General features: G+C 48.4%; 1 pseudogene; it reads left to right on the top strand.

Moving 5' to 3' along the window:
• Positions 1 to 389: 389 nt before the first annotated feature.
• On the top strand, positions 390 to 8,455 carry LOC136534184 (secretory carrier-associated membrane protein 3-like; annotated as a pseudogene).
• The last annotated feature ends 2,807 nt before the right edge of the window (positions 8,456 to 11,262 follow it).

Genomic DNA, 11,262 nt, shown 5'->3' with positions numbered 1-11,262 from the left:
ATGTTTCACAAACTACTCTACGATGTGCAATTTGTCTCTCGTACTTAATACGTTGCCAAAGCATTCCTAGTACTCAAATATTCATCTCAGAGGCTTATGTTGCTTCGCATATTACTTATATTGATTAAAAAAATCATTCCTTCTGCATACAATTGCATTGAGAGAGCCATGTTGCTTTATATGTATTGTCTGTTGATCGTTTTATTGGACATTTTGATGCTTTTTCTAAGATATTGGAGCATTTTGAGTCAATGAAGGAAATGTTGTTTTTGCTGCTTCTCATGTGTTTGAAACTTTGAATCCATGTTCCGTCCGTTTATTTACTTTGTGCACAATTCTTTATCTAAAATGTTGATATGATTCTATTTTATTCGTCCTTATTGGTGTAGGAATTGAAAAGGAAGGAAGAGGCGGCATCCCGAGGTAATTTCATCTCTGTTCATTCTTTTAAGTAGCTGTTTATTCATTTTTGTACATTCAATAAAAAAACTGAACTCATAAGAAAGATATTGGTAAAGGCAATGGGTTTATTGAGGAAATGTACTGAGAAAGCAATCCTGTCACCCAACACGGGTTACACATTCAGTTTATTTCTATGCTCAGTTATTGATGCTATGCTGAGAAGATTACTTCTACTAGATGATGTTTTCAGATGTCATGATGTATGTCTTCCATTTTTTAAAAGAAAATTTGCTATTTCTTTTCATAGAGAATTGGGTTGCTATTATTTTCAGTTTTTCCACTAACCTTTATCATCTTTTATTTTTCAGCTGGCATTGTGATAGAAGAGAAAAATTGGCCTCCCTTTTTTCCCCTCATCCACCACGACATTTCCAATGAAATACCTATCCATCTACAAAGGATGCAGTACTTGCATTCTCGTCATTCTTGGGTAAGCTTTAAATGTCCAAAATGTATTGGTTAGTACTACTGTACTAGTGTTCCTGTCTCTCTCTCTATCTATCTCTGACTTAAGTATAATGTATTGATCTTTTTTTTATATATGCATTAATAGTGTTACTACTAGTAGGGACGTGGATGGCAATACACTTTCACTTTCTTGCTTGTGCTGCATAAAGGATTTATTATGTTCATTTGATCCGTGGACTGATTGCATTTCGCAGAAAATAATTCTCATAGATAGTGGCTAGTACGTTCATTTGGCATAGCATTTCTCAACTGAAGTTCTCTGTCATGTGGGGCCACACCTATACAAGGAAACGGCGCGCCCGGGATGGCCGCTGAGGATTTGGGCGCGGTCACCAGGAAGGCAGGCGCGTCAGCTGAAGATGTGGGCGTGGTCACCAGGCATGCAAATCAGGAAGAAATGGCAAGTGGCTAGAAGGAAGTAACAGCCGATCAAGGCCTTAGAATTAGGAGCAATTAGCTTCAGTTTGTAGTGTCGAATGGCCTATATATGAGGATACTCAGGATGATTAATAATCAAGCAAGAATTAGTACCTAATCTTTCTTCTTCTTCCTCTAAACCGACTGGGAGCTGAGGGGCAAAACCTCGCCCCGTTACCACGGGTCGCGGCTACGAACTCCGTAGCCGGCGTCTCGCTTCTCTCGGACCCGACATCCTTGACAACCTGGTATCACAATCCAGGCCTTCCTCGCCTCGCCGATCATCCTCGCCTCCGCCACCGCTCCAAGCTACTTCTGCCCCGCCCACCCCTCACCAAGTCGCTGTCATGGGAGACCGGGAGGCCGCCTTCCAGGCTACTATGGACGCCCTGGCCGCCACCCTCAAGTCTCTGCAGGCATCAGTCGATGCCAACTCCCAGGCGATCCAACGCCTGAACGCTGCCCAGCCAACGTCGTCTTCCTCCGGCAACAAGTCCGCCACCGGGGAGCACCACCAGGACTGGCCGCCACGGTTCCAGAAATTGGATTTCCCGCGGTATGACGGCAAATCCGATCCGCTCACCTTCATTAACCGCTGCGAATCCTACTTCCACCAGCAGCGCATCATGGAGGAGGAGAAGGTTTGGATGGCCTCCTACAATCTGGAAGAGGGTGCCCAGATGTGGTACATCCAGATACAGCAGGACGAGGGATTCCGTCGTGGCGCCGCTTCAAGGACCTGCTGCACCTGCGCTACGGACCTCCTCTGCGCTCGAACCCGCTCGGCGAATTGGCGGCATGCAAGCGCACGGGCACCGTCGCGGAGTACCAGGATTGTTTCCAAGCGATCCTCCCTCGCGCGGGCCGCCTGGACGAGGAACAACGGGTCCAACTCTTCACCGCGGGCCTCCAACCGCCACTCAGCTTCGACGTCGAGGTGCATAATCCGCAGTCCCTCGCCGGAGCTGAGCCTGGCGCGAAAGCTCGAACTGCGGGAGCAGTACACGGCGCCTCCACCTCTCGCGGCGCCCCGAGCACTCTTACCGGCGCCCGCACCACGTCTTGCTTTGCCGGCGCCGCCCGTGAACAGCTCGACTGCCCCGGCCACAGTCACCGTGGAGGGCCGGTTGGTCAAGCGCCTCACCCAGGCCGAGCAGGAGGAACGCCGTCGCTTGGGCCTCTGGTACAATTGCGACGAGAAGTTCGGCCGGGGGCATAACCGGGTCTGCAAGTGCCTTTTCTTGCTGGAGGGCGTTGTGGAGGACGACGAGGACGTCGAAGAGGGCGCCACCGAGACGAGCCCCCACTTCTCGCTCCACGCCATCGCCGGCGTCCACTTCAGCGACACGATGCAAATCTAGGTCGCGCTGGGCGACACGTCCCTCATCGCACTCCTCGACTCCGGATCGACCCACAATTTCATCTCCGAGGCAGCCGCACAGCGCACAGGACTTCTTCTGCAGCACCGTCCTCACCTGACGGCCACGGTGGCCAACGGTGAGCGAGTCTCCTGCCTAGGCGTCATCCGCCAGGCCGCGCTCACCATCAGCGGCGACGCCTTCGCCGCAGACCTGTTCGTCATGCCTCTTGCCGGCTACGACGTGGTCCTCGGCACGCAGTGGCTCGCGACGTTGGAGCCGATCCTCTGGGATTTCTGCGCCCGGACGATGACATTCAAGAGGCACGCGCGTGACGTCTGCTGGCACGGGATGGCTGGCCCTGACGCACCCGGCCTCCGCGCGACTACTGCCAGCGCCACCCTGCTGGACGAGCTCCTCGATTCCTTCTCTGATGTCTTCGCCGAGCCCCACGGGCTGCCTCCTCCTCGTAGCCGCGACCACAGCATCATCCTCCTGCCAGGATCGCAACCCGTGGCGGCCCGCCCCTACCGGTACCCGGCGACGCACAAGGACGAGCTGGAGCGGCAATGTGCCGCCATGCTAGACTAGGGGCTCATACGCCGGAGCTCCTCGGCCTTCTCTTCCCCGGTCCTCCTCGTCAAGAAGGCCGACGGGTCGTAGCGTTTCTGTGTCGATTACCGCGCCTTGAACGCGATCACCGTCAATGATGCTTTTCCCATCCTGGTGGTTGATGAGTTGCTGGACGAACTCCACGGCACCAAGTTCTTCACCAAGCTGGACCTCTGCTCGGGCTACCACCAGGTCCGCATGTGCCCTGCCGACATCCCCAAGATGGCGTTCCGCACATACGACGGGCTGTACGAGTTTCCGGTGATGCCGTTTGGGCTGTGCAACGCTCTGGCCACGTTCCAAGCACTAATGAACGACGTCCTGCGCCCTTTCCTTCGCCGGTTTGTGCTCGTGTTTTTTGATGACATCCTCATCTACAGCTCATCGTGGGCGGATCACCTCCGGCACCTCCGTGCCGTCCTCACCGTGCTGCAGCAGCACCGGCTCTTCGTCAAGCGTTCTAAGTGCGCTTTTGGGGTCGGCTCCATCTACCTGGGGCACGTCATCACCGAGGCCGGCGTCGCCATGGATCCCGCCAAGGTGCAGGCGGTTCATGACTGGCCCCAGCCACGCTTGGCGCGGGTAGTACGGGGCTTCCTTGGCTTGGCGGGGTACTACCGCAAGTTCGTCCACGACTACGGCACTCTTGCGGCTCCCCTCACGGCGCTGTTAAAGAAGGAAGGGTTCCGCTGGACCGTCGACGCCACCGCGGCATTCCAGGCCCTCAAAGCCGCGGTCACCTCGGCTCCGGTTCTGTCCTTGCCGGACTTCGACAGGCCGTTCGTCGTCGAGTGCGATGCGTCGACCCACGGTTTCGGGGCGGTGCTCATCTAGGAGAAACACCCGATCACCTACTTCAGCCGGCCTGTCGCGCCGCGACACCGTTCTCTCGCCGCCTACAAACGGGAACTGATCGGCCTCGTCTATGCCATCCGTCATTGGCGTCTGTATCTCTGGGGACACCGCTTCCTGGTGCGCACGGATCACTACAGCCTCAAATTTCTCCTTGACCAGCACCTCGCGACGATCCCACAGCATCATTGGGTTGGCAAGCTCCTCGGGTTCGACTTCACCGTTGAGTACAAGCCCGGTGCCTCGAACACGGTGGCCGACGCCCTCTCGTGCCGCGACACTGAAGAGGGCGCTGTCCTCGCCATCTCTGCGCCTCGGTTCGACTACATCGAGCGCCTCCGCCAGGCTCAGGACACCGATCCGGCCCTTATCGCCATCAGGGACGAGATCACTGCAGGCACCCGGGCAGCGCCGTGGTCCCCCATCGACGGCATAGTGGCCTATGATTCCCGCTTCTACGTTCCGCCGGCGTCACCACTACTGCCGGCAATCATGACCGCCGTGCACGAGGACGACCACGAGGGTGTGCAGCGCACCGTGCACCGCCTCCGCCACGACTTCCACTTCCCCAACATGCGCCGCATGGTCCAGGACTACGTCCGAGCATGCACCACCTGCCAGCGATATAAATCGGAACATCTTCATCTGGCTGGCCTGCTTATGCCGTTGTCGGTCCCGAAGGCGGTTTGGACCGACATTGGTCTAGACTTCGTGGAGGGGCTGCCGCGCGTCGGGGGAAAATCTGTCATCCTGACAGTGGTTGATCACTTCAACAAGTATTGCCACTTCATTCCCCTGGCTCACCCGTATTCAGCAGAGTCCGTGGCCCAGGCTTTCTTCACCGACCTTGTTCGACTCCACGGCGTGCCTCAATCGATGGTGTCCGACCGTGATCCGGTGTTCACTTCCAAGTTCTGGAGGGAGCTGATGCGCCTCATGGGCGCCAAGCTGCACATGACAACAGCTTTTCATCCACAATCGGATGGCCAGACGGAGGCCGCCAACCGCGTCATTGTCATGTACCTACGCTGCTTCACCGGCGACCGGCACCGTCAGTGGCTTCGCTGGCTTGCCGTGGGCGGAATACATCTACAACACGACCCCACCAAACTTCGCTCCGCGACACACCGTTCCGGGTGGTCTACGGCCGGGACCTGCCCACCATTCGGTCCTATGAGCCGAGCGAGACTCGTGTCGCTGCCGTCGTTAAGACCATGGCAGACCGCGACGAGTTTTTGGAGGACGTCCGCTACCAGCTTGAACAAGCCCAAGCGGTCCAAAAGCTGCACTACGACAAGCTGCACCGGCACGTCTCCTACAAGGTGGGCGACTGGGTTCTACTCTGTCTACGCCATCGCCCGGCCGCCTCACTGCCCCAGGCGACCACAGGGAAGCTGAAGCCTCGCTTCTTCGGGCCGTACCGCGTCACCGAGCTCATCAACGAGGTGGCCGTGCGCCTTGCCCTGCCTCCGCACACTAGGCTCCACGACGTCTTCCACATCGGCCTCCTCAAGAAGTTCATCGGTGATACGCCAGCTACACCGCCACCTCTCCCGGTCATCCACAACGGCGCCGCTGTTCTGGAGCCCAAACGGGCAGTGCGTATCCGCCTGGCTCGCGGCATTCGTCAGGTGCTCATCCAATGGAAGGGAGAAACCGCGACCTCTACAACCTGGGAAGATGTGGACTCCTTCCTCCACAAGTACCCTGCGTTCCAGCTCGAGGACGAGCTGCTAGTCGAGGGGGGGAGAGATGTCATGTGGGGCCATGCCTATACAAGGAAACGACGCGCTCGGGATGGCCGCAGAGCCACTAAGGATTTGGGCGCAGTCACCAGGAAGGCAGGCACGCCAGCTGAAGATGTGGGCGTGGTCACCAGGCATGCAAATCAGGAAGAAATGGCAAGTGGCTAGAAGGAAGTAACAACCGATCAAGGCCTTAGAATTAGGAGCAATTAGCTCCAGTTTGTAGTGCCGAATGGCCTATATATGAGGATACTCAGGATGATTAATAATCAAGCAAGAATTAGTACCTGATCTTTCTTCTTCCTCTAAACTAACTGGGAGCTGAGGGGCAAAACCTCGCCCCGTTACCACGGGTCGCGGCTACGAACTCCGTAGCCGGGGTCCCGCTTCTCTTGGACCCGACGTCCTTGACATTCTCTTACCCGATGCTTGTTCCTCATGCAGGATTGGTAGTGTGTCTCTTTTGGAATATCATAGCAACTACAGCAGCATGGATTAAAGGGGAAGGTACAACTAAAGTGTGCCATATTGTCATCTTATTTATCTTCTTCCATCAGCACATGCTATCTTACTGACACTTAATGTTCAAACTAATATGACCTATCTACTTCAAAAGGTGTTATGATCTGGCTGCTTGCCATTATCTACTTCATATCTGGTGCACCCGGGGCTTATGTGTTATGGTACCGACCTCTTTATAATGCAATGAGGTTGTCTATATGCATCCATCCCTTAATACAATACATTTTTTTCACCATTTCAATGTTCCTTATAATCATATATCTTATTTTATTTGAATTTCTGCTTCAGAACTGAGAGCGCTTTGAAGTTTGGGTGGTTTTTTTCTATTTTACATGGTAAGATGTTGAGTAAAATAATCTAAAGGTTTCACACGTCATGTCTTAGCATTGTATTCATAAAGTTACTGCATGCCTCACTGCCAATCTTTGCCCATTTCCAGATTCATATTATCTTCTGTGTGTGGGCAGCTGTGGCTCCTCCATTCCCTTTCAAAGGAAAATCTTTGGCGTAAGTATCGTAGTTTACTGAACTTTATTTGAGAGTTGAGATGCAATAACTAATAACTCTTTGTGAGTTCTCTTTGAAGGGTAGCTGTGAGGAGCCATATATGTCCCTAGTCATAATTTGTGTTTCCATACAATCTTATTCCATAAAAAGTAATTGCTATTTCACTTAAGAATCAGTATATTTACCCACTCGGTGCTTGTCCTGAATTGTAGCCAATAATAATCTCCACAAGGAATCATTGTGGATATACAATATTTACCCCCAAATCTTCAGCATGAGCAACATACACACTTTGTGGTCCTAGAACTACGAATAAAACTTTAAATCATGTAGTGCTTGCTAAAGTTGAGATAGCTATATTTTTCTGCCAATCATGTGTCATAACTTTACCGAGGAGTCCTGCTCCACAGGTGTTATAACTGATAAGAAGCCCAACACGTAATGTTGTTGTCTAACCTTATCGTGACAAACACTGGCTTTGAGGGTTTATGTAATCAAAATCATTTGGACATTTTCAACTAAAGCATGCTCTTTATTTTTTATGCATCCAAGTGCTAACTATTTCTTTGCTGTTTTAACAGTGGGATTTTACCTGCAATTGATGTCATAGGCAATAATGCTATTGTGGGGGTAAGTCTATGTCAGTTTTGAGTTGTTAAGTTTATTGTCATGGCTCACTTTACCTATATGGCTTTGCTTTACTCTGTTTCATGAATCATGGGCATAGGATTTACTTACCAAGGAAATATATGTTTATGTAACATTCACCATGGCAGAGAGTTAACTACATTTTCGTTGCAGATATCTTGTATCATGCCCTCAGACTCTTACAGGCACTCAATTGCCTTTCTGGCTTCTTTAATTTCTAAAACTGCACTCTTTACCAAATCGTCACTGCATCCAATAGCCATATTGATTGGCATAGCTTATTTAGTTCCGAAGTAATTTACCTTGTTTTTTATGTTTGACAGATATTTTACTTTGTTGGATTCGGCTTGTTCTGCCTTGAATCACTTCTGAGCATCGGTGTCATTCAGGTTGGTTGAATCTATTCTTTGTTCATTGAATCCTTCATCATACTATAGCCCAGGGATCTTCTTGTACATTATTCTTTCATTTAGTAATTTTTTTATGTTCTTCACACCTGATCATGAAATTCTCTCTCAACTTGCAGCAAGTATACATGTATTTCCGTGGAAGTGGAAAAGTTGCAGAGATGAAACGTGAGGCAGCACGTAGTGCTCTAAGTTCAGCCTTCTGATGAACATAGGGCGGTCTGATCACAGCCAGTTGATGGATAGAAGGAAATGAGATGTGCCAAATGAGCCACGTGGATTTGGATCTCTGAAAGCGTACAGCTGATCATCTTTTTGCTCTTCTGTAAAATATGAACAATCCTCATATGGATGCGCAAGGGTGTTGTTTCATTTATTGACATGGTTTAGATGTGGTTGATAGGGAAAACGGTGAAGTTTTTTTTTTTCTAGTAGTGAATATAATGTATCTTCATCATACGTTTGCATGTGAGCGTAATAGCTTGGGTTTATTTCTTGTGGTATGTGGTAAGAATGCAGCTTTGCTGTGTTTTTGGCCAAGGCAATCCACTTGTTATGACACTTCCCTGCCAGCACCTGTACCCGTGGCTAACATTTTGCACTTGGTATCTACGTCTCAAAATAAGTGATGTTTTTAATTTCTAGACATCTTGTTTGACCATTGGTTTTATTCAAAATTTTTGTACAAATTATAAAATTATAAAATTATTATTAAAGTATCTCTAATGATAAAATAACTCATAACAATATTTATATAATTTTTTTTTGAATAAGATGAACAGTCAGATGAGATGCCTGGAAGTAAAAAAAAGTCATTTATTTTAGGCTGGAGGGAGTACAGCCGTCGGGTATAATATCCGAGAATATCCACACAGAGTTTGATTGTTGCTTGAATAGATGAAATTCTTTATATTTTAATCACCAACGGGTCACTGGAGTAGATGAAATCCTTTTATATTTTATTCACCAACGGCCGAAACGAATACCTATACAAAAAAAAAAAAACAGAGAATTGTATACTCATTCACTGGTGAAATTTTAAACCCATGCCCGTATCGCATCTGCTTGTTGGTTGTATTGGCACCGTTCGTTTGGGTGAAAAGCCATGGCTGAAAGTACTGTTCAATGATTAATTATAAGAGAAAAATATTATTCGTTCGCTGAAATAGTACGGCTTATAAAACAAGCGAACAGGGTCATTGGGAATTCCCACTTTTTCTATTGGACCTTTTGCAACATGGCTATGGATTTTTCGAATGAACAAAAAGGAAATAAAAGAAAATTCTAGGTTAAAGTTGCTGTCCTCTCCTTGCACTGGGAAGCTGCAAATGCACCACCCAAAATTTGTGAAAATAATGGTTTTTTTTCCTAAAATTTTACCATATATACACCACCTATATCACAAGTTTATGCACCCATAAGGCAAGTGCACAACCCTCTAATTTGCTCTAGCTTCACCACAAAATACTTACTGCACACCAGTTGGTTTCATGGGAGGCACTGGCACCGGACGTCCGGCGCCAGCTGCGAGTCCGAACACAGCTTAGCCAACCGAACCGTGGGCTGGCGTCGCGGCTCACCAACAAGATTGTCCCATCTCAGCATCCCGTGTAACAGAAAAACTAAAGGGGCCGAAGCGCTACCTGCCCGTGTAATAGAATGGGATAGCGCCGCCATCCCGCGGCACGCCCCCTCCACCCGCCCCGCTCCCCCCCTCTGCATTCCAAGAAGGATGCAAAGCGCAGGAGAGGAGGAGACACCAAGACGAGGCAACAGAAAGCAAGGATGGAGATGCAATACCCGATCTACTTTTGAAACATCCTAAAACAAGACTTGCAACATATATATAAAACACTTGAAATATGCGTCTAAAACACTTGCAGAAAACACATGAAACACTTAAAAACATTGCAACACATAGCAACATCCAGATAAAACACTTGCAACATATGTGTGAAGCATATGCAACATCTAGGCAAACACACTTGCAACATGTCTGAAAATAGATAAAACATTAGGAATAGAGGTTTGCAACATACGTCTATAACCATTGCGGCAATGCAACATCCTGATCTACTTTTGTAATATCCATACCAAACGCTTGCAACATGTGTTTTCAGCACAATATGTCACCTTGCTGCTTACACGAATGGAGTCGTTGTTGTGGAGCTCGACGCTGGTGCGGAGGTCGGCGGTGGCACATGGAGCTCGCCCAGATGGATGCCCTTGCCAGAGCATTAGTGAAAGTGCATCTGGTCCTTTAGTGGATTTTGGATGATTGAATGACAACATAATTAAAGATCTAACATTTTCTCTAAGTGTGAAATAGGAAATTGGTAATCTCACAGATGCTTAATGAAGCTAAAATGATATGTTATTGTATAAGCAATCTAGTTCAAGCACAAGACAACAATGTAAATATAATTCATGCAAAGGCTTAATTATGGTGGGATATCAATGATTGATGGTGTTCTATGGACTTCATTGTATGATTCAACACAAGGTGTGACTTGATGGCTTGAGATGGTGAAGATAGCAGGGAAAGGCTTCGATGTACTAAGCAAGGTGAAGGGCAAGCGACGACTTGACGGACGAAGAACCTAGCTAGGGTGAAGAAGGAAGTACTTGCATTTAGTTGATGCACTAATCAAGCTATGAATGTCATATTGATGTGGAGGATCAAATCTATATTAGACAAGTTGAAGGAAGTGACTTGATGCATTTGTAGTTATTCATATTTGATGAATGGAATCAAGTCACGTGCTTAAGATGGCTATGCTCAAGTGAAAAGATAAATATCGATATGTTTACACCCTCACTTGATGAAGATTGAAAGAGACGGCATCAATTTGAAAGAAATCAACTCAAGCGGTATAATCTCATTTTTTCTTTTAAATCTTGAGTTTATAGGAACGATGTACTATTAAGAGAGATGCATCATGTTGATAGATGATTATTTATAAGTGCTCAAGCCAACCTATATGAGGTTTGAGTGAGAGAGACAAGAGATTCTAACTCTCTGCACAATTGAAAAGTCCTAATGGCTAGAGGGGGGTGAATAGACTATTAAAAATATCTACAACAACACTTAACAAACCAGTTAGACAATTATGAGACGAAGCAAGTGTTGCGCTAGCCTACTAAAATTATGAGCCACCTACCATAATTCTAGTTTATATAGTTTGTATCCACACAATAGCTATGCCACTACACTAAGTTAGTGTGCTCTCAAAGGCTAACTAAAGAGCCACACTAACCAAACTA

The sequence above is a fragment of the Miscanthus floridulus genome, unplaced genomic scaffold (genome assembly GCF_019320115.1).
Source record: "Miscanthus floridulus cultivar M001 unplaced genomic scaffold, ASM1932011v1 os_1621, whole genome shotgun sequence".
Classification (NCBI taxonomy): Eukaryota; Viridiplantae; Streptophyta; class Magnoliopsida; order Poales; family Poaceae; genus Miscanthus; species Miscanthus floridulus.
The sequence above is the reverse complement of the archived record's forward strand: the minus strand, read 5'-3'. Positions and strand labels throughout refer to the sequence as shown.